Raw genomic sequence first — 22,944 nt, forward strand, 5'->3', positions numbered from 1 at the left:
ACTGTTAAAAGCATCTCGTATTGAAGTTCGCGCTAAATTTCTAGCGTCTGTGAAACTTCTCCAATCCTGGGGGTTTTGCGTTCTTGTAAATTTGGCATGCTTCTGCAACAGTGTTCTGACCTTTTTTCTGTACCGTGGGAGCATTAGCATTTCTTATTAATTTATTTGGTATATGCCTCTTAATTACCATCGACATAATTTCATTGAATTTAAACCACATCTGGACTGTGCTAACATAGTTAGATTGGAAGGAGTGGTGGCTGTCTCTTAGGAAGGCGTCAAGCGAATTTTTGTCTGCTTTTTAAATAGATGTATATTACTTTTATTTTTGCTTGGTTTGTATGTTACGGTATTCAGTCTCTCTACAACAAAGTAGTGCTCACTGATCCCTGTGTCCACTATGATGTGTGCAACTATAGGCTAAAAAAAAATACTGTTTTCTGACATATTGGTTGCTGTTCCGACAGGCAGTATGTCGGGAATATGTAGATGTAGACTGATAAGTTCTGCCAAAAGCAATTCTAGCCAAAGAAAGATTTTGCACACCGAAAAAATAACTTTTGTTCAGGGCACACGTTTCACCATATTCCAACGGTTTGACACCTCATACGGTAAAATCTTTTAAGCTGCCCATTAGCTGTTACGTTTTTATTCAGCTTATCGATTCGGCAATCAACGTGTAGGTAGAATTTATATAATGACTTTTAATCTTTTTTGCACTTTCGCTAATGGTTTTAGAGTAAAATCAAAGTGAACTGCTTGCAACAGCCTAATAAAAAACGCATTGCCTCTCTTATTTTCTTTCGCCGTTTTTATTAATACACTGCATCAGTTTCATTTATCATTAGCGTCGCTGTAACATTTACGGACTTAACTGTAAGATTCTTAAAGTTGTTGTCCCTTTTCTCTAGTCATGGCCTCACCATACCTATCGATGCCATCATAAAATGCGTAAATGGTCTGGCAGTAAGACAGTGGACCTTTTTATCAGCAGCATCTCTAAAAAAAGGCATTTAGAAAAAAAAAGATTCTAAATGTGTACATCTGCATGGAAGTAAAGCTGTGACTACGGAAAATTCCGAGAGAAAGAGCTTTGGTGCGTTTGAAATGTGGTTTCTAGAGCCATATCGAAAGATAAGGGTAGATACAATTAAGAGGTTCTGGAAAGAATAGGTCACATTATTTTACTTTACTAGAAGTAGGAGCAAGTTCATGGGACACCAATCATGGCATCTTGGCATAGGCAACATAGAACGTGAGGAAGCAGTCGTAGGTAGAATTCAGAAATACCGGATGATGTAAAAAGATGCATCACATTTCGCGACATGTTATCTTCAAACAGGTGAAGATAGGAAAGAAGTTTACCTTGGTGCCGGCTGTTAGTTGCTGTTCATCTGGCAGATGGTAGGGATCTGCCCAGTGTAGCTAACCAGCTCACTAGCTCATTCGCTCTCTCACTCGTTCATCACACAATATTGCGAGAACACACTGCAAACTTCGTTTTTCAACAGGATGGGGCACCGGCGTGTAAGAGCAATGATTGAAAGTGAGATGCCTCATTGATAAATCGCGTTGAGGTTGATACGGATCTTGTATTGTACCAATGGCGACCAGTGTCGCTAACTTACAGTATGTGATTTTTTTTCTCTGTGAGTTTGTGAAAAACGCCGTCTATGCTGCTCGCTTTCCAACAACTTTGGTTGAGAGCAGCACCGTGTTCCTACATCTGTGAATACAGACATATTAGCAAAGGCGTAGGACGACTTTGGATGTTAGTAGTGCAACTGGTGGAAGCACATGGACAATTTACGGAAGGAAAATGAAAGCCTTGATCCTAAACGTTATTGTAAAAAGGAGCCCTTGGCTGTATGTGTATGCATGTGAAGAAATGACCGTTCTTTCGACAGTAAAAACTTTGCGGTCCTATGCGCAAGTTAAAATTTATTCAAAGTTCGTGAATTCATATGTGGGGTGTGATTTTAAGTCCGAGGACTGCTTTGACGCAGCCCTCACGCTGTTCTGTCCTGTGCAAGCCTCTTCATCGCTGCATAGGCGCTGCAACGTATATCGATTTGAACCTGCTCACTCTCCTCTGTCTCCCTTCACATTTTTTACACCCTGCACGTCCTTCTGCTACTAAACCGACAATTCGTTGACGCTTCGTGTGTGCTGTCATCTAATCCCCTTCTTCTAGTCAAGTTTTTCTCCTGATAAGATATCCTCCTGAGTAGAAATATTTTCTTTTTTTAATAAACAAAATCTTCTAAAAGATTTTTTGGTAGCTGCATTACGTGTTAGTTATTCGTTTACTACTGGTTCTTACGTTACCAGTTTCGCCATGATTTAATTGCTTCTGCAGCTATATACATCCAAGGAAAAACATAATATACATCATAAGGTATAATAATGGTAACAATAAGGCAGTTAACCAGAAAGACAGGTGACAAATACTCACACAATGTTATACCGGAGCCAACGTAGCCCCTGAGGTCCGGCAACCCATATTACACCACAGAGGACGAGGTTGTATGTGCCCAAGGCGTACCAAAAGCACCATGGAAACACCGGCAGTTTACATACAAGATAACAGACATTCCGAGCACTACTTCCTGCAGGGGGAGCTCGGGCCATGGCCTGCAGGAAGTATCACTACGTCAAAACCTGACTGGCTGGAGACAGCTATTTTGGGGCTAGAACCAGCCCCAAAGTCCAGTTCAGGCCAGATGCCGACCTCGTGTACTGCAACCGATGAAGATTACGTCTTCGTCTCTGAATTCGACTGTTACTAGTGTGTGTGTGTGTGTGTGTGTGTGTGTGTGTACGTGTGTGTGTTACCACGAACCTTTGTGGAAAATTAAAAGTGAACTTTTGTTTGCCTCAATTAGGAGACTTTTACTGGCATCGTTATTGTTACCTTTCGTTTGTTGTTCAGTCATCAACCTTGTGAACTTCGGTCAATAAAAGTTGTGTTTGTGAAAAATTGCGAATTGTCAGTCACAACACACAACAAATTTGACATTCGTTCGTTACAAATACACGGTCTCCCAACGTTGCGATGGCTTTTGAATTGCCAAAACTGCCTAAACTGGATCGTTTTACTATGAAACATCAAAAATTGCAGTGGTTAGTGGCAGCGGGTGGTGTATATGAGCACTGCGAGCCGCGGGTATGGACTTAAAAGAGGAGTAGAAATAAGGATCCGGAAAAAAAACTGTACGGAATAAATTCACCACTGATGAAAAATTTACAAATGTTAGCAAAACCCACAAAAAGTGTGCGTGACTATGCCTGATGTAGGAAAGCCAGGTCACCCAAAAGCCAATTTGACGCGCAGTGTGCCCGAGAGAAGCTCCCAACAAGAATTGTGGAAATATGCTGCTAAAGGGTGCAAAGATGGAGACGGAAGAAACAACCGGAGGCTGGGAACCGTTACACTGGGCGCCGACAGTTCCAGTAACATTACGTCAACTGGGCTGCTGGGTGGCTTGCCTTTCCTACCAAGGGCGTAGTCACGTACCCTACATGTAGCTTTTGCGGGAATTTGTTGATTTTTCATCACTGGCGAGTGTTTATATTCTTCTATCCAGACATGGGTTCATTCCGTATGATTTTCCTCTGGGGTCTCCTTTTTTAGGTCCCTATCCGCCGCTCGCAGTGGTCAAGTACAGTGCCTGCGCTTGCTACCCATTGGAATTCTCGATGTTTCATCTTGTGTGGCAACTCGAACACCATACGACCTTTGGAGACCGTGTATTTTTAACGAAAGAACGTTAAATTTGTTTTGCGAGTATCTGTTTCACTGCCTTTCTGGTTAACTGTCTTATTTTCACCATTATTATACCTTCAAATTCATATTATATTTTTTCTTAGATGTATACACCTGAAGATGTGATTAAATCATCACAAATTCATTAGTGTATGACCCTGTAATGAAGCAACCACTAATAGCAATGCAGCTACCAAAAAGTATTAGAAGACTTTTATAGTTGTTTGAAAAAAAATATTTAGAATATTTCTGTTATGTATGTAAGCTGTGGATACCCGAACCGTACACTCATGTATCCTCATGACTACTCCTCGCCAGGAGACCTGAGTGCGGGACGATTTTACTTTCAGAATACCTTACCCAGGAGAATGACGTCACCATTAAGCCAAGCAGTGTATGACCCAACACTCACGGTTTTAAGCAAATTGAATTTTTACTTTTATGTGGCGACAAACTGCGTACCACAGCATCAAGTTTCACACTTTATCAGTTATTACGACACTGACGCTATGTGACAAGTTGTTGTTATTATTATTTGCTTCATATGTTAACAGCGCTTAAAAGCACCAAGTGCGCAAAAACTTCCATAAGGCTAGGACGGCCCCTGTTCCGTGTCATCGGCCGCTACGCAAGAAATTGGACGCTGCGACCTTGGCTGGGAAACCGATCGTAACTTTTATCTTTGCGAATGCCGTCTCTCGTGCACACCACACCTTCTTGTTGGTATTCTCTTCGTTGTGGGCGGCAGAAGGTCTGGAAAATGCCTCGGTGTAAGGCGTTTTGCTTTCGTTTCGGTGTTCGAAGTGGAAATTCTATTGATGGCTCTTGTTGTGGTGAAGATATGGCCAACCGTCCACCAAGACTAATCATGAAGTTCATTCTACTTTGTTCGCCACCACGCTTCTTGTTCAAAGCGTGTGCACTGAAGCACGCAGTGTCCAACAAGTAGCGGAAAACCTACTGATAATATTATTTCAGCCTGCACCTGGCCATCTGGTAGCTGTGCAACTAAAAGTCGTTTCTATCCACGTCTCCCATATTCTTGTTGTGATCAACGACAACATGTGGCTTTTCTCCGAGTTTACATTCAAAAATATATCGTCATGGAAGGTGCTGACTAAAGCAACGTCTCTTTTGTCCTTACATTTCATTACCATCTGCTTGCCTCTGTACCCTGTTTACGAAGTCAGGGAACCCCTTCGTGTCTTTCCGCATTCTGCCGACAACGTTGGTGTTATTACTGATTAGTTTGTCCACGTAATCTGGACTGATGTACCAATTGTCAAGATCTTTCCCGAGCTGATCATGTGCAAGCTGCAAAATAATTCGAGACGTTATTGTTTCTTCTACGTAGTGGTTACCATAGTTAGTGTCCTTTCTATTGTAAAAAATGAAGTCCCATACATAACCGGAGCTGATTTCACAGAGTTTGTAGAATTTGATGCAGAATCTGCTGCACTTTGATGGAATAATTTGGCTCCATCCAAGCCGTCCTTTGCAAAGCAACAACGATTCGTCAATGGCCATGTTCCTTTCTGGCATTTGTACTGATCTGAATTTACGCCGCAGACGACCGGTACTCGGGTGCATTTTGAATAGTTTTCTGCTGATAGTACCTCGTGGATCATAAGAGGTATTGTCAGCACAGTGGAGAAATTTCAATAAAAGATGAAATCACTTTTCAGCCATCAGATCCCTGAAAAAAAGGTGTCTCCCTCTGTGAAACGTACATCTTGTGTTCTGGATTGTGAAGAATTGCTTGAAATATGAGCATTCCAGTCAGTGTTTTTACCACATCCCTTGCAGTATCCTTCTAACTGAGAATCCTAGAGCGTGCTGCTAAATTGTGATGAGAAGCTATGAACTGTTGTGCACATAAGTTGGTCTGTTCAGTTATTACTGTGCACAAAGCATCATCCACAAAACACACAAAACAACTCTAAACATATTGTTTTAGAGGCACAATTGTACCACTAATACCACTGAACAAATATTCATTAACTGAACTAGCTCTCACAAATGCACCAAGTACCATCCGCTGCAGTAGTGTCATGCCGTCAGATGTTTCTGTATGGATACCACTTTCACTAGCCTCAACACCCATATCTTGAAAACTTTCAGAACTGTCACTCAAATTATCGTCAGTTTCTAAAAGCAACTGACCTGTCTCCAAATCTTACTCGTATAAATGGCTCCTTTTCGCCATTGCAGAAGAACACTCACAAACGCAGCTGTAAACACAGACTTTTTAGTTGCGCTTTTCCGACTGCTTCACAGGACGTATGCTGTCGACGCGCGCGTCAGTGGAAAATGTTATAACTAGTCCAGAATACGCTTTGTTGCATGAAGAGAGCTGCCATATAGTGGATGAAGCTCAACTGACACCACAGTTTCAACGGCAGGTCGATAACTCTTCATTCCCATCAGCTATTAGCCACAGAACGCAGCGCCGGCCGCTGTGGCCGAGCGGTTCTAGGCGCTTCAGTCCGGAACCGCGCTGCTGCTGCGGTCGCAGGTTCGAATCTTGCCTCGGGCGTGGATGTGTGTGATGTCCTTAGGTTAGTTAGGTTTAAGTAGTTCTAAGTCTAGGGGACTGATGACCTCAGATATTAAGTCCCATAGCCCTTAGAGCCATTTTTGAACAGAACGCAGCGGGAGGGTACATCCGCCAAATCAACTGTGAATTGGCAGAGCGTGACGGATATTTCCTCTCACGCCCACTTCAAAGGTTAACGTCCTGTCGACAACGAGGTCATTAGAGACTCAGCGTAAGCTCGCAGTAGGGAAGGATGGAGATGGAAATCGACCATGCCCTTTCAAAGGAACCATCCCCGCATTCGCCTTAAGCGATTTAGGGAAATCACGCAAAACCTACATCCGGATGGCCAGACGCGAGTTTGAACCGCCGTTCACCCCGAATGCGAGTCCATTGTGGATATTGTTACGATACCGGGATTACATCTGCCAGATGAACAGCTTCTCGTTGCAGGCACAGGGAAGAGAAGATTGAAATCGCCTTATTAAATTCTTTTAAAGAAATATTGTGTTTAAGTTCTTACTGTTGCCAAGCTCTGAAGGAGCTAATTTAGTTCTGATTAATTATGCAACTTACTGTGAATTTAATTGGCAGGTCTGCTAATTGTGCTTTGTGCTTAAAATTGGAAGGTGGAAGCAAGCAATGATGATTCTAATGCCACGTTCAAGAAGCCATCTTTAAAACTTTTACGTAATTAACTATTGAAAATTATTCACAGGATTGTGAACTTTCTTTCAGTGAAATTTACGTCAGCAGATGGCGATAACAAAGGCGACCGACGAGTATGTCATAAGTTTTAACCCATTTAAATGAGGTGATAAATTATCCTTGTCCTTTGAAATACTCAGTTTTCAGAAAATGTATATATGATACAAAAGATTATAATTTTGGCACAAATTATTCTTTGTATTAGAATAAAAAAGGATTAAGGATAGAACAGTGATGGAACATTCAATATAAAATCTGTTCAATGTTAATAATGAACTGTACTATGGAAATTAATTGTGATTTGACTGTGTACTATGCCTGTTACCCCTTACATAGATTCTTTCCTCGTCATGATTGCGGTATCGGAGTGTGGTGGACTACGATCTCACATGGGTTATTCACGTCTCTGATAAATAATTATAAGCCGTCCAACATGACGCTTCCCAGAACCATTGTTCCAACGGCAGCCATGGCTCGCAAAACTTTACACCGTCATAAGTCTGCAAATTCGTGCATCCGCGATTTGAAAATTTCCGAGACCAATTCTTAGCATGCAAGTGAAAGCCACACCACTTTTATAATATTTCAGCGCACTGCTTAACACCACAACAATCTCATATCCGCGGTCGTCGACAAAGCTTCTACAGCCTTCAAGGCCTCTCCAGTGTCTGTCTCCATAATACTGTTTTGCACATCACTACCGAGCGCACTAAGCCAATTGTTCAATCCAATTGCTTGATTTTCGAGGTAATATTTTTACTCTTCATTAAGTCGTCATTTAAACCCTTAGTGTAAAGAAGTCATTTTCCGTTATAGAAATAATTATCACAGCTTTTTATCTTTTTAAAAGAGTATACCTATAAAAGTTTGTCATTTTGTAAGTACAAGGTTATCTCTATTGCCAACATACACATACTGTTTCGAGGTTAATTAATCGACAACTATAGCGAAAACGATTTTGTAAAATTTGTTATTTAATGTGTTTGGTACAACTGCTCCGTTTTAAGTGGAGGTGCATGTTCTAGAGAAATGTAACGGTTTTAGTTCCCCCTTTATTTCAACAGTTCGTGATAGCGACGTAGCAGGGCCATGTTGGCTAATGTGGCAACGCCGGAGCAGTCAATCATTCATCCAGTGCCACTGTGGCTACTGAGAGGGATGCCGCCCCACTTTAAGAACCACACATATTTGGCCGCTCTTCAGATACCCTTCCGATATGTTTGCTGTATGGCCAACTGTAACGCAGAGACATGCAAATAACTCCATGTAGGCAAGGTCCTTGATTCATGGGTGAGGAAGGGGAGGTGGACTAAATTCATGTAGAAAATATAGTCTTGTGAAATCGAATGAATATTTGTGAAGCATAGTACCGTGATTATCGAGGATATTGGATACATGGAGATGAAATTTACTCTAAATAAGAAGGGGTGACGAGTATACTCAGTGACAGTATTCATGGGATACCTCCTAATTTTGTCGGACCTCTTTTTGTCCGGTATAGTTCAGCAATTCGACTTGGCATGGACTCAGCAAATTGTTGGAACTTCCCTGCAAAAATTTTGAACCACATTGCCCCCAATGGCCGTCCATACTCATGAAAATGTCGCCTGAGTAGGAACTGTCATCTCGATTATGTCCCATCAATTTTCGATGGGATTCATGTCGGGCGATCTGGTTGGCAAAATCGTTTGCTCGAATTGTCCAGAATGTTCTTGAAACCAATCACGAATAATTTTGACCCAGTCAAGTGTTGCATTGTCATCTACAAAAATTACATAGTTGTGTTGCGGTCATATGTAGTAAACGTTGCTTCACGCAGTGGAGAATGGCAAAACAAAGGCACGCCAGCGACCGAGGCGTTGCGAAGTAAGCGCGGCACAGATAGCCTTGCTGACACTTGCAGTCTACCCACCGGCTGACGCCAAGGACGCACACAGACCGAGCGCCGAGCGAAGCCTGGAGAGTGCTGAGTAAGGAGAAGTGAGGCCAGCACGCTAAGTTATGCTGCAATATACTGCGGGAACAATTACAAGAAGCTGCCACCGAGGGTAAAAAACGTCCTCCTGCTGGATATAAACAGTGGAGCGCAGGCAGCAACGGACAGAAGCCATTGGGAAGCAGTTCGGATCTGAGGACCGACATGCTCCGTGTCCGAATGTCCGTCCATGACGGGACCTCGCGGATATCGCGACTGACGGCTTCCCAGCCACTGGTGCAGCAGGCGTCAGCAGCTGACCTCACGGCGACGCGGCTGTCGAGCGGCGACGAGTTCATCTCAACCACAGGGCATCCTGATTTCAGCGGAGCACTAGTGGCCTGAGGCTACCGAGTGCGATCAGCGGCACGCATTGAGAGCATTGTCGGAGAATCTACACAGCAGCAGCCAGGAGGAGGGATCCGCAGGGCTGGGCAGCGACGACGAAGGAGAAATTGTAAAGAAAATTCAATAAATAATTGTAAAACTCCACGCCGTCTCAGTCTTTGGCGCAGCCACTGTGTCTACTGCTAACAAGTGGTGCAGAAGTCGTAACAAGTGGCAAATTGCGTAACAGTTGGTTAGGAACATGAAGTCCATAAATGGCTCTAAACTGTCTCAAGTAGCCAAACATAACCATTTCCAGACAATGATCTGTTCAGAAGACGCGGTCCATTATGTAAACACAGCCCACACTATTACGGAGCCACCAGCAACTTGTACACTGCTTTTTTGACAACTTGGGTCGATGACTTCGTGGAATCTGCGCCATGTTCAAACCTTACTATCAACTGTTACCAACTGAAATAGGGACTCATCTGACCACGCCACGGTTCTCCAATCGTTTAGAGTCCAACAAATGTGGCCACGTGCCCAGGAGAGGCGGTACAGGCGATGTCGTGCTGTTAGCAAAAGGCATTCGTGTCGATCATCAGCTGCTGTAGCTCATTAGCGCCAAATTTCGCCGCAGTGTCCTAACTGATACGTTTATCGTACTTCTCACATAGGTTTGTGTGTGTGAAATCTTATGGGACTTAACTGCTAAGGTCATTAGTCCCTAAGCTTATACACTACTTAACCTAAATTATCCTAAGAACAAACAAACACACCCATGCCCGAGGGAGGACTCGAACCTCCGCCGGGACAAGCCGCACAGTCCGTGACTGCAGCGCCTTAGACCGCTCGGCTAATCCCGCGCGGCCTACATAGGTTTCTGCGGTTATTTCACGCAGTATTGCTTGTCTGTTAGCACTGAAAACTCTGCACACAAAAGCCGCTGCTCTCAGTCGTTAAGTGAAGCTGTCGGCCACTGCGTTCTGCGGTTATTTCACGCAGTATTGCTTGTCTGTTAGCATTGAAAACTCTGCACACAAAAGCCGCTGCTCTCAGTCGTTAAGTGAAGCTGTCGGCCACTGCGTTGTTCGCGGTGAGAGGTAATGCCTGAAATGTGATATTCTCGACACACTCTTGACATGGATCTTGGAATATTAAATTCTCTCGTTTTCTGAAAAAAAATAATGTGCCATGCGTCTAGCTCCAACTACCATTCCACGTTCAAAGTCTCTCAATGCTCGTCGTGTGGCCATACTCATGTCGGAAACCTTTTCACATGTATCACCTGAGTACAAATGACGACTCCACCAATCCACTGCCCTTTTATATTTTGTATACGCTTTACTACTGTCATCTGCATATGTGAATATCGCTGTCCCATGACTTTAAATATTTTTGAGCTTAAGCATTTCACAAAACATTTTTTTACCAACACACGTTTTAAATTGGTAAACTGGAAGTTACGCGTCCACGGCGCACAGCTCTAATTGTGCAACGAACGCGCTAGACTAAAAGCTGTTGGGACTGCGGGCAAATTTCACGCTAATAACGGAATCCAATTTGACAGCCGTACCGATTTTGATGCGGTTGGTGCCGTCGCACGCAATCCGATGGAAGCGGCGGCCACCCCGTGACGTTTTACTGTGTAATCGGTGTCACGGGCGCTGCAAAGCCGCTCTCGAAACCGGGCCTGACGCGACAGGTCTGCTTAACGTCCCACGCGACAGTAGTCATTAGCGGACGGCCAAACGCCGAGCACAGCAGCCACTGCGCCGCGTGGCCCGGCATAATCACCAACCGTGCCGCGTTACATACGAAACCGCCGGTTCTCCCTGCAGCGTCAATAGCAAACGGTTCCGACACTGACGGCGTCCGTGCTTCTGGTAGTCGTGATACGGCTTTCATTACAGCAACAAATTCCGACACGATTCCCGCTTTAATCGTTTACCTTCTGATCCCAGCCTGACGTGTCACTGATTTCACGGCTCATCTTCCCTTACATCTGTACTCGGACTCTCCTCTATCCAGTAGACGCCACACGAACACAATTCCATTCTGTGTCCTCTAACACGCACGGTGCTCAACAAAAACAGAGCATAGTATATTTGTCATCAGTTCCTCTGGGACCAGACTGCTGTGGTCATCGGTCCCTAGGCTTACACAGTACTTAATCTAAGTTAAACTAATTACGCTAAGGACAACACACACACACACACACACACACACACACACACACACACACACACACACACACACACGCTGGCCGGTGTGGCCGAGGGGTTCTAGGCACGTCAGTTTGGAACCGCGCGACTGCTACGGTCGCAGGTTCGAATACTGCCTCGGGCATGGATGTGTGTGATGTGCTTAGGTTAGTTAGGTTTAAGTAGTTCTAAGTTCTAGGGGACTGATGACCTCAGATGTTAAGTCCCGTAGGGCTCAGAGTCATTTGAACTATTTGAACACACACACCCATGCCCGAGGGAGGACTCGAACCTCCGACGGGTGGACCCGCGCGAACCGTGGCAAGGCATGTCAGCGTAGTATACTACATTAAAAGACAGTCTAGGCTCACTAGCCGGGAACTGTATGCAGATCATGCTCAAAAAGTTTTGCACAGTCGCCTCTATTTTTTTTATTTTTTGCAGGATGAGAATGAAATTTTTTGTGAACATACAGGGTGATTCAAAAAGAATACCACAACTTTAAAAATGTGTATTTAATGAAAGGAACATAATATGACCTTCTGTTATACATCATTACAAAGACTATTTAAAAAGGTTTTTTTTCACTCAAAAACAAGTTCAGAGATGTTCAATATGGCCCCCTCCAGACACAAGAGCAATATCAACCCAATACTCCAACTCGTTCCACACTCTCTGTAGCATATTAGGCGCAACAGTTTGGATAGCTGCTGTTATTTCTCGTTTCAAATCATCAATGGTGGCTGGGAGAGGTGGCCGAAACACCATATCCTTAACATACCCCCATAAGAAAAAATCGCAGGGGGTAAGATCAGGGCTTCTTGGAGGCCAGTGATGAAGTGCTCTGTAACGGGCTGCCTGGCGGCCGATCCATCGCCTCGGGTAGTTGACGTTCAGGTAGTTACGGACAGATAAGTGCCAATGTGGTGGCGCTCCATCCTGATGAAATATGAATTGTAATTGTAATTGAATAGCTCTGCGAGTCGATTTTCCTGGGCTGCGAACAAATGCTTGCTGGATGCGTGCTACATTTTCATCACTCGTTCTCGGCCGTCCAGAACTTTTCCCTTTGCACAAGCACCCATTCTCTGTAAACTGTTTATACCAACGTTTAATACACCACCTATCAGGAGGTTTAACACCATACTTCGTTCGAAATGCACGCTGAACAACTGTCGTCGATTCACTTCTGCCGTACTCAATAACACAAAAAGCTTTCTGTTGAGCGGTCGCCATCTTAGCATCAACTGACGCTGACGCCTAGTCAACAGCGCCTCAAGCGAACAAATGTACAACTAAATGAAACTTTATAGCTCCCTTAATTCGCCGACAGATAGTGCTTAGCTCTGCCTTTTGTCGTTGCAGAGTTTTAAATTCCTAAAGTTGTGGTATTCTTTTTGAATCACCCTGTATTTAGAACATTTAGCTATACATTGAGCCTACTCAATATAGCCTCCATCAGCTGTGACGCATCTGGCCCAACTTTCTTTCCATAATGTAAACGCACTTTGGTAAAATTCTGGGGATTGACATTTACACCATTGCTTGACACAAGAAATAAGGTCTTTCTCACTATCAAATATTTTCCCGTGCAGGTGCGCCTTCAGACGACCAAAGAGGTAAAAATCAGATGGAGCCAAGTCCGGATTGTAGGGAGAATGAGGAACAACTTTCCAATCCATTTTCCTGGTTTTCTCCTGCTTCATAAGGGCTGTATGGGGTTTGGAATTGTCATGGTGTGGTCTGATGAGCTAACCCTGAAGCTGTGGTCTGTGGGTCTTCATGGTACGTCGCAGTTTGTCCAATGGTAAACAGTAACAGTCCTGGTTATTTGTGGAGCCAGATTCCAAAAAGTCAATGATAATGACACCACATTGATCCCAGAAGAAGGAGGCCATCATCTTCCGGCTTGCTGTACGTGAAAGTCTTGGTTTCTTCTTCCAAGTGGAACCTGGATGACGCCACTTCATGGACTGGGTTTTGCTCTCAGGTTCGCACAAAAACAACCATGTTTCATCCTGGGTAATGACGCCGTCAAAACACTGTTTCCACTCTTCAGTAAAAGTCTTCATGAGACCCTCGCACACATTCTTCCTCATCGTTTTCATTTCTCTTGTCAATACCCCAGCGACTGAACCAGTGATACCGCACTACCAAATGATAAACGAGTCGTTTCAGTAAGCTGTCGTGTCGTCACACATATGTCATTTTGGATGATTTGATCAATAGTGTCCATATTCACATCACTGACTCCCGTCGATGGTCTACCGCATCGTGGATTGTCCAGTAGAGAGAAATCGCCTTCTTTAAACCTGTGCAACCACCACTTGAGACTGCTGCGATCCACTGTGTCCTCCCCTTAAACAGAGAGCAACTTCCTGTGAATCGATGTGGCAGAGCTATCGCCTGTTATGAAGAGGAACTCCAGCACCGACCGTTGCCACAACCTGACATCTACTTCACTGTCCATTATGGCTCAACTGTAAATAAAAGAAAATACTGTTATATACCAACTTATAGCTAAATATTCCAAGTATGTTCACTAAAACTTTCATTTTTCTCCTGCAAAAAATAAAAAAATTAGAGACAACTGTGCAAAATTTTTTGAACGCCCTTTGTAATATTAGTTGGAGGCGACTTTAACATACCGAGTATAGACTGGAACGTGTTGGCAGGGAGTGCGGAGGGGCAGTGTTATAAAACACTTTCCAACATATTTTCCGATAGCTATATTTAACAGAGAATTAGACAACCTACATACAATAGAAATACACTGCTGGACACCCAAAATACAACACCCTGAAGGAAGAATCCACATTAGATGAAATTTGGAGCATGAATTTGGGGCGACGAGAGATGCACATGATTAGCGTTTCAGTGTAGGCGTACATCACTGGCGCCAATAGCGCCACTTGTAAGCGCTCTATGAAGGGGAAGTGCTCCTACGTTTAGTAGTTTTGTGTAAGCAGCTTCAGTATGCCTCGTAGAAGACAGCGAGCCCCTTCCGATCACGTTTAGGAGTTCGACTAAGGAAGAATAGTTACCTATAGGGCTTGCAGATTATCCTCCAGAGAAATCGGTAATCGTGTCGGATGGAAACAAGCAACCGTGATGCCGATCTATAATCGCTGGATGCAGGAGGACACAACAACCTATGGGACCCATTGCACCCACTTCACTGCACCACCACACGTGACGACAGACATACTGTGCACATGGCAGTGATGGATCGGTCTGCCACATCACGAACAGTATCACAACAAATTTGGTCCGTTGCGCAACTAACACCATCCTGCCGTACCATTCAACGTCGACTGCAGCAGAGTGGACCATCCGCAAGGCTCCATTGCTGCGTTTACCATTGAATCAACGCCACAGGCGTTTGCGCTGGCAATGGTGCGACGAACAACGAACATGGACAACCCAATGGAACGGTATTGGTTTTACCGACGAATCCCGATACTGTCGGCACCACAACAATGGTCGAATTAGAATCTGGAGACATCGTGGTGAGAGGCTGTTGAACTGTTCCGTTATGCATCGCCGTTCTTGTTGTGCACCCAGTCTTATGATTTTGGGTGACATCGGATTCCACTCCTACAGCCCCTACTACGCGTTGCTGGTACACTAACTGCCAGCGTTATATCTCCGAAGTGTTGGAACCTGTTGTCCTCTTACATCTTTAGAGCTTTCCGATCTTTAGAGCTTTCCGATGGCCACATCACAACAGGATAATGCGCAGTCACACGTGGCCCATCGGATTACATTACTGCCTTGGCCTCCCTATATATATCAATTATTTTCCGTTATGCCCAAATTTTGGATTTTTATAGTTTCTTTCCTTTGAGTCCGTTTAATGTGAACTTACTTCTAATGTCCTTGGTTATATTCATCTTCTTCCGCCATGAATATTTATCTGCTGACCGTGTCTATAACAGTTCGTAATCGGGCTTCTTCTTCTGAATGCAGACCGCTTGTGGACCTGACATTGTGATGATGCGCGGAAGAAAAGAAAACTTTCATGGTTTTGCACAAATAATAATTATTATTCAAACAACACAATTGGCTACCACACACAACTTATGAAAACACGTCTTCTCCACTCGAGAACTAAAGACAGTCTCTCTATTAAAAAAAAAAAAAAAAAAAAAAAAAATTGAATATTTTGTCATTTTTAACCGCCTTCCGGCGTAGCAAAATATATCTTTTTCGGTGCTTACAGCGGACGCGCTAATGATTATTATCATTGGTTTTAAATTTTTGTCATAGCTTGTTGGGGCTTATCTTTATGTACCTATACGCCTGTTCTTACTATCTCTCCTCTATCGAAGACGTCTGGTCGATGATTATCGAACGACTGGCCTGGGATACACCAGCCGGTAATATATGATCAGCTTTGGCAGTATGTGGAAGCAGCATGGACTGCTATACCCCTACAGCACATCCAAGAGCTCTTTGATTCAATACCAAGGCGTTAGCAGCAGTTATACCCAGCAATGGTGGCTACACTCAATACTGATTTCACCATCTTCCTCACTTCACATGGGACTATATTTTCAATCACGTGACCTTTCTACCACGTGTTACCTCCCAAATCAGTTTGGCTGCGATACCTCCTGTCCTTCTTCGTACTGCATATTGGATGGCCAGCAGTGCATATCAGACCTTGTAGCCACGAACAGGTCAGACCTTACCGACGAGTCATTATACCGACGTTGTTACTAAAGTTAATAAATCAATCAAGAAGACTGCGAGAGCATTTTTGTTAGAAAGAGCTGTTGTTAGCATTCCACTTGGACAATGAGTGTACATCATTACTTCCAATACGATGGGCATAATTATGGAAAAGTTTAAACAGATTGTAAATCGTACTCTGGAGAAGTTTTTACCGAGTAAGTGGATTAAGGACGGAAACGACCCACCCTGGTTTAACAACGAAATTGGAAAAGATGAGAAAGCATTCTTGGTTCAAAAAGAGAGTGCACAAATGACGACAATCAAAAGTCAGTTGTAATCTGTGTGTTTGTAAAAAGATCAATGAACGAAGCATACAAAATGCGCGAAGCATACAATTGCTACCACCAACATAGTTTCCAATAGATATTGCCGAGAACCTGACAAAATTCTCGTGCTATTTAAAAGCGCTAAGTGTGTCTAAGGATTCTGTTCAATCACTCGTTGACCGGTCTGATGTGGCAGTGGAAGACAGCAAAAGTAAAGGTGCAGTTTTATATTTTGCGTTTAAGAAATGGTTCATGCAGGAGAATCGTACAAGCATAACACAGACTCCCGTATGGAGGGCACAGTCATAAGCATCCCAGGTGTAGGAAAACTACTAAAAGAGTTGAAAACAAATAAATCGCAGGTCCTGATGGAATCCCACTTTGATTTTACAAAAAGTGCTCTACAGCATTCATCCCTTACTTAGCTTGCATTTATCCCGAATCTCTGGCCCGGCGAGAAGTCCCAATATGACTCCTGTATATAGGAAGGGCAACGAAAGGATCTCCATAATTACAGGCCAACATCTTTAACATCGGTTTGCTGAAGAATTCTTGAACATATTTGTAGTTCGAGTGTAATAAATTTCCTTGAGAGAGAAATGCTTGTGTTCACAAATCAGCACAGACAGTCGCTTGCGCGAAGCTCAGCTTGCTCTTATCTCATCTGAGATCCTGAGGTATTTGACATGGTGCGACACTGCAGAGTGTTAACGAAGGTACAAACATGTGGAGTAAGTTCTCAGGTTTGTGAGCAGCTTGAAGACTTGGACGATGAGTGTTCATCTGAGGCAAGGGTATCGTCCGTAGTGCCCCGGGGAAGTGCGATAGGATTGATTTTATTCTCTGTAAACATAAATGATCTGACGGTCAGGCTGAGCAGTAAACTGCGGCTGTTTGCTGATGATGCTGTGGTGTATGAGAAGGTGTGTCGTTGAAATATAGAGAAATGTAAGTTAACGCAGATGAGTAGGAAAAGCAATCCCATGATGTTCGAATATGGTATTAATAATGTGCTGCTTGACACAATTACATCGATTAAATATGTAGGTGTCACTTTACAAAGCGATATGAAGTGGAATAAGTTTGTAAGGATTGTAGTAGGGATTGCGAATGGTTGACTTCGGTTTATTGGAGGGAATTTTACTAAAGTGTGGTTCATCTGTGAAGGAGACCATATTTAGAAAGCTAGTTAACCTGTTCTTGAGTACTGCTCGAGGGATTGGGAACCACACATGGTCGAATTAAAGGAAGATACCAAGGCAATTCAGAGACGTGCTGCTGGATGTATTACCTATAGGTTCGATCAACAAAGAAATATTAAGAAATGCTATGGGAACTCAAGGGGGAGTCCCTGGAGAGGAGGCGACATTCTTTTCGAGGAACATTGTTAAGAAAATTTAGAGAATCGGTATTTGATACTGACTGCAGAACAATTTGACTGCCACCAACATACCTTTGGCGTAAGGACCACAAAGATATCGAAATCAGGACTCGTACGGAGGCATATAGACAGTCGTTTTTTCCTGACTGTATTTGCAAGTGGAGCAGGAAAGAAAGTAACTAGTAATGGTACAACGTCCGACTGTCCAAATCATTTATTGACAGCATTGCAGGAGTAAGACTCCGCACTAAGTGACGTAAATGTGCACGAATTTCAAACCCCACAGACTGGCATGAAACAGCGACGCCGCGTTTAGAATATGAAGCAACCACTACCACACACCGTTGAGAAAGCCCCTGTCGTAACGGGACCTCAGCTACTGACTTTCTATAGAAAAAGAAAAAAAACTTCACTTTCGGAAGGAAGTCATCTTTTTCGACCGCTTCTCTTATGATTTTCGCGTCTACTGGAAGCCCGGTAGGAAAAGCCCACGATCTGAAAACATACATGTTTTGACGTGTCAAATGTCTCACCACTGCTAGCTGACAAACGTGAGAGTTATAAGCTTTGTACTCTGTTTCATAATAGTACGCCATCAATAACAACGACCACATTTGGAAATCTGTGTTGACTTTTGACTGAAATCGCCATCATCAATAAACATTTTTGGTCAGTTTGAAGCAAAAACTTGTAGCTGTTCATTTAACAACGGAATTTGTGAATAGCTGTTATGAGGGCGAGAACTTATTTATCTACCTGAAAGTGACTCTGTTGCACTGAATTCAAAATCTAGGAGACGAAAACAGTGGGTTCATCTGCATTACCCACTCTACATGATAACGCTGCCGCAATTCCTTTATCTGAAGCACCTGCTGCGACTATGAACTGCCTCTTACGGTCGCACATGACTAAACTTGTAGAATCCAATAAAGCACCTTCCAGCTTATTATCCTATGACGATGGCCCACCAATGGTAGCCACAAGAATTTTAACCAATACTCCCACTTCTCCAGCACAAACGTGGGAGAACTCCCCTTCTTACGGTCGCACATGACTAAACTTGTAGAATCCAATAAAGCACCTTCCAGCTTATTATCCTATGACGATGGCCCACCAATGATAGCCACAAGAATTTTAACCAATACTCCCACTTCTCCAGCACAAACGTGGGAAAACTCCCCTTCATAAGAGAAGGTGACATTGGTCTCTGACAGAGTTCTAGCAGTAGTGGATACCGAAACATCCTGAAGAAGATCCCAGCAGAGGGGTCGAAACGTCGATTATTTTAGAGGAAATATGACGCGGCGTAACAAACCAGAAGATTTTAACTTTAGTGACAACGGCCACGAGAACCTGTAGATTCCATAACCTTTCAGCTTATCAAAAGACATTTGACAATCCTTAACACAGTTCCATGTTTCGCCTTTTCTAAGCAGCTTGAGTAGCGGTTCGGCTATGTGGCTCTTGCAGAAATGAATTTTGTATAGCATTCAATTTGACGTATGTCCGACTACAATTGTTTCAAATTTGTGCGTGATGGAAGCTTTTAGATGTGTTACAAGTGTCTGGTGGTAGCAAGTGTACCTTCTCCAGATAGTATGTGTCGGAGGTGATCTATTTATTTCTAAAAGAATGAACATTTTCCCTTATTAACACAGAGTTCTACTTTCAGAAGTGTTTTAAACAAATTCTCTAAGTGGTTAAAGTGCCCGACGATCGCTCTCGCTGAGACTATGGTGTAATCTATGTAACTTGCTGTTCCCACAATCCACCTGCTTTAATGCTCTAGGCACCTTTGGTGTAATGAGGGGGCAAAGTTTGCGCCGAAAGGTCAACTTTTGTATTTGTAGAGGCCAAAAAAGCGTGTTATGGCTGTCACTTTCTGGTTTCCTTGCTCGAGTGGCAGTTGAGGGTAAGCAAAGGTAAGCATCTGTGAAATTAATGTGTGAATATTATCTGCCTCTGCCAATTTTTGCATCATATTTTACGCTTCTGCTGATACAGAGTGACTGTTTAAGTAGACCAAACACCAAATGTCATCACTCTCTTACTCACCCTCCAGGTCAGAAACAGTGTACGTAAACTGTCTAGGTATAAATTCTATGTGCAAGTGTTCTAAATGTTTGCGTAGAGCGTATCTGAGGCGGAACAAGAGGATCAGCCGGGTATTCGCCTAGTGGGATGTGGGAAACAGCCTAAAAGTCACATCCAGATTGGCCGCCACACAAACCCAACGTCATTAAGCCGCTGGGCGAATTCCATCCACGGGCGGCGAACCTGCGGAAGCGATTGCGTTGATACCCGCGGCTACGCGGACGGGTGTTGTATCTTATCTTCAGCTCTCCAGATTGGGTATGTAACAGTTATGAACCGTGCATCCACAGTTGGTTTGAAGTCACCGCACAGCCGTAGCTTCCCATTCAGTTTTCCCGCCTCGACTAAGGTCGTGGTCCATTGAGTGTTCATTACGGGTTCAATTAGGCCATTTCCTTCTAACCTAAGTTCTGTTTCACTTCCTCACGCCCTGCATAAGGGATGGGTCCAAACTCGGAAAACTTTGGTGTTGCGTTAGGATTCAATGTTACACTGATGAACCAAAACATTACGAGCACCTGATTAACAGCTTTTTGTTCGTCTTTGGAACGAAATACATAGCTGATTCTGCGTATCAGGAATCCGACAGTTTGTTGGTAGGTTTGTGGAGGTATGTGGCATTAGATTTCTACGCACAGGTCACGTAATTCGGGTAAATAACGGGCCTCTGGTTTGGGTCCGCGGTAATGCAACACGATAGTGATCCATATGATTTCCGTATTATTTATGGTCGCCGAGAAATCAAGTTCACTATAATGCCTGAAACTAATGTAGCATGGTTCTGGCTCCGAGACGTGAACAATTACACTGCCAAAAGATAACACGTCGTCGGGCATGAAGGTATGCAGGTGGTTCGCAGCTGTCAATGCGTCTTCGATTACTACCACAGGTTCCTTGCAAGCTCAGGAGAATGTCTCCCACAGCGTAACACTGCTCCCACCAGCCTGCATCCGTGGCTCGCTGCAAGTTTCTAGCCGCTGCTCACCTCGATGACGGCGTTTGTTGGCACGAACATCTAATTAGTGTAGAAAAAATGTCATTTGCCCGAAGAGCTGACACGTCTCCCTTGATGGACGGTCGAATCTCCGTGGCTCGGTGTCCAATGCAATCGTAATTGATGATATCGTTAAAACTTGGAGTATAGTCACCCATTCCTTAAAAGTGTGACAGAATTTTTTGCATACTCTGCAAAATCTGTAACGTGCTGCCACTATGAATATTTTACTTTCCAAGTTGAAAATTTTTCTTTTCTCTCTATGTAGCCGAATGCGCTCCAGTCCTTATTCGGAAACATTCCTTGACCTAAATCATAAATTTTAGATCCAGCACCAGAGAGCACAAGGTCTCTCTGCGTTAATTCGAGTGCTGTTCCGTGCACTGGAATGCTACTGCATTTGTGCAATTTAGTTCGTCCATTTTTCCTCTTCTAGTCAAACGGATGGAATGCCGGCAGTGTTCTCCTGAGTTACTCTTGTGCATGCTCTTTTTCGCCATGCTTGATCGACAGCATGTTGTGTGGTTAATAGCAGCTGTTGCAGTATTTGTACCATAATGTAAATTTTTTGCGCGATATGAAGATGCTCTTTAACTTTTCTTCCTGGAAAACATTGGTTTGACAGTGCACTTTTCTAACAGGTTAAACTTTAAATTTTCGAAATTATGTATTGCGTATTGAAATGTTCAACTACGCTAAATTTTCCTCTTTTCTTCTTAACCACCGAGTCCTTGATGCTTTTCACAGACTATACTAATTGCAATAAGTCCGTTGTGTAGTTCGTTCATACTTGTTACCAAAATGTAACACTTGTAGCTTCTAATTATTTCCAATGTGTCCATTGTCAAGAAACACTGAGTAGCAGCTGAGGTCAGTGTAAAGAGGTGCGTTACTGCCCGCCCGGCTAGCCGCGCGATCTAATGCGCGGCTTCCCGAGCGGGAAGGCGTGCCCGTCCCCGGCACGAATCCGGCCGACGGATTAGTGTCGAGGTCCGGTGTGCTGGCCAGCGCGTGGATGGTTTTTAAGGCGGTTTCCCATCTGCCTCGGCGAATGCGGGCTGGTTCCCCTTATTCCGCCTCAGTTACACTACGTCGCGATTGCTGCGCACATACGCGTACACCATAACCACTCTACCACGTAAACATTGGGGTTACACTCGTCTGGTATGAGACGTTCCCTGGAGGGGGGTCCACTGGGGTCCGAACCGCACAATGACCCTGGGTTCGGTGTGGAGTGGCGGTGAGGTGGGTGGACTGCTGTGGCCTGTTGTGGGTTGTGAACCATTGAGGGCTGCGGCGGGACAGAGCTTCTCCTTCGTTTCTTGGTCCCCGGTTCCATACACAATACACAATGAGGGGCGCTACTCCCAGCCAAACATGAGGCACCCATAACTATAAGAACACGTACCGAACTGTGGTGCAGCGGATGCAGCGGTTCCCGTTAGATCACCAAAATTAAGCTGAAGTAAATGTAACTATATCTTGGGTTCAGGAGCGTTGGACAGCGACTGGTCAATTAAATGTGATAATAATGTACCAACAGCCGTTATTTTGATACTATTTTATTAGGCAACCAGTTTCGACGTTTTTTCAGTCGTCTAGGGACCAATCAATGTTGGTCACGAGCCCATTAGACACGCTGCAGATGATGTTGTGTTATTAGCAAAGGTACTCGCCTCAGTCGTCTGCAACCGCAGTCCATTAACTCCAAATTTCACCCCACTGTACTAAGGAATACGTTCGTCGTACGTCCCACGTTGATTTCTTCGTTTACTTCATCCAGTGTTGCTTGTCTGTTAGCACTCACAACTCTACGCGGAGGCTGCTGCTCTAGGTCATTAAGTGAAGGAACCCGGCCACAGTGTTGTCCGTGGTGAGAGATAATAACTGAAATGTGGTATTCTGGTCACACTCTTGAAACTGTGGGTCTCATACTGAATTCTTTAACGATTT

The sequence above is a fragment of the Schistocerca piceifrons genome, chromosome 3 (genome assembly GCF_021461385.2).
Source record: "Schistocerca piceifrons isolate TAMUIC-IGC-003096 chromosome 3, iqSchPice1.1, whole genome shotgun sequence".
In the NCBI taxonomy this organism is placed as follows: Eukaryota; Metazoa; Arthropoda; class Insecta; order Orthoptera; family Acrididae; genus Schistocerca; species Schistocerca piceifrons.